Consider the following 1,612-nt stretch of genomic DNA (forward strand, 5'->3'; position numbering starts at 1 on the left):
CACTCGGCAATACTTGGCAAGTAATTCCCGAAGAGTTTTGTGACTTTAAAAAAAAAATGTTCGAATTGAGAGCGTCTCTGTGACTGGGTTTCAGGTTTGTTTTCCCGTTTATATAATAATAATAATAATAATAATAATAATAATAATAATAATAATAATAATAATAAGTTTTTATTTCAGCATGATATAAAAAACGTTAGTGGCCTGTTGGTCTAGGGGTATGATTCCTGCTTTGGGTGCAGGAGGTCCCGGGTTCAAATCCCGGACAGGCCCTGATGTTTTTTCTCCTTAGGGAAGTGGAACAGAATTCTTCCTCCGTAAGCCATGCGTGTCGTAAGAGGCGACTAAAATGCCGGGAGCAATGGGCTACCTGGAGGTTACCTGGAGGTTATTCCGGGGATCAACGCCCCCGCGGCCCGGTCTATGACCAGGCCTCCCGATGGATCAGGGCCTGATCAACTAGGCTGTTACTGCTGGTCGCACGCAGTCCAACGTACGAGCCACAGCCCGGCTGATCCGGCACAGACTTTAGGTATCTGTCCAGCTCTCTCTTGAAGGCAGCCAGGGGTTTATTAGCAATTCCCCTAATGCTTGATGGGAGGCTGTTAAACAGTTTTGGGCCCCGGACACTTATGGTGTTTTCCCTTAGTGTACCAATGGCGCCCCTACTTTTTATTGGGGGCATTTTGCATCGCCTGCCCAGTCTTTTACTTTCATAGGGAGTGATTTCTGTGTGCAGATTTGGGACCATTCCTTCCAAGATTTTCCAAGTGTAGATTATGATATATCTCTCCCTCCTGCGTTCCAACGAGTACAAGTCAAGTGCTTCCAAGCGTTCCCAGTAGTTAAGGTGCTTGACAGAACTTATACGTGCAGTAAAGGATCTCGGTACACTCTCTAGATCTGCGATTTCACCTGCTTTGAATGGAGATGTTAATGTACAGCAGTATTCTAGCCTAGAGAGAACAAGTGATTTGAAAAGGATCATCATTGGCTTGGCATCTCTTGTTTTGAACGTTCTCATTATCCATCCTATCATTTTCTTTGCACTTGTGATCGTGGCACTGTCGTGATCCTTGAAAGTGAGATCCTCAGACATCAAATGGAATTTTCCTAAAAATCTAATATTTTTTCTTATAGTATTGGAGAGAATTTAAAATAGAATATAAATGAGAAAGGAAAACTGAAAAATTTGTGGCACTACAGTCTAAACTTATAATGTAACATATTTCTCATTAAATACACAGTCATTAACAATTCAACAATTAAGGTGACCCATTGCTCGGTTGGTAGCGCACTCAGCTCACACACAGTTCGATCCCTGGTACGGGTGGGTTTAAACATCAGGGCGTGTTTCTTTAAGACACTTGTTGTCCATGTTCACCCAGCAGTAAGTAGGTACCTGGGTGTTAGCCGACAGGTGTGGGTCGCATCCTGGGGACAAAATTAACCTAAGCTGCGGGAAATGCTCTGCATAACCAGGGGCTTTCTATATAGTATGTCACTAATATCAGTTATGGTCTGTGTAAGTTGTATCATGTACTTGGAGAAAAATATTATTATTATTAATTATTATTACATTTATTTAGATGAGGCATACTAAAAATATTTT

General features: G+C 41.9%; 1 non-coding gene across 1 annotated transcript; it reads left to right on the forward strand.

The window, feature by feature from the left end:
* Positions 1-201: 201 nt before the first annotated feature.
* Positions 202-273, forward strand: TRNAP-UGG (transfer RNA proline (anticodon UGG)). Its single transcript has one exon. It is a non-coding gene; the product is annotated as a tRNA-Pro (tRNA).
* Positions 274-1,612: the final 1,339 nt, after the last annotated feature.

The sequence above is a fragment of the Cherax quadricarinatus genome, chromosome 66 (assembly GCF_038502225.1).
Source record: "Cherax quadricarinatus isolate ZL_2023a chromosome 66, ASM3850222v1, whole genome shotgun sequence".
NCBI classification, from domain to species: Eukaryota; Metazoa; Arthropoda; class Malacostraca; order Decapoda; family Parastacidae; genus Cherax; species Cherax quadricarinatus.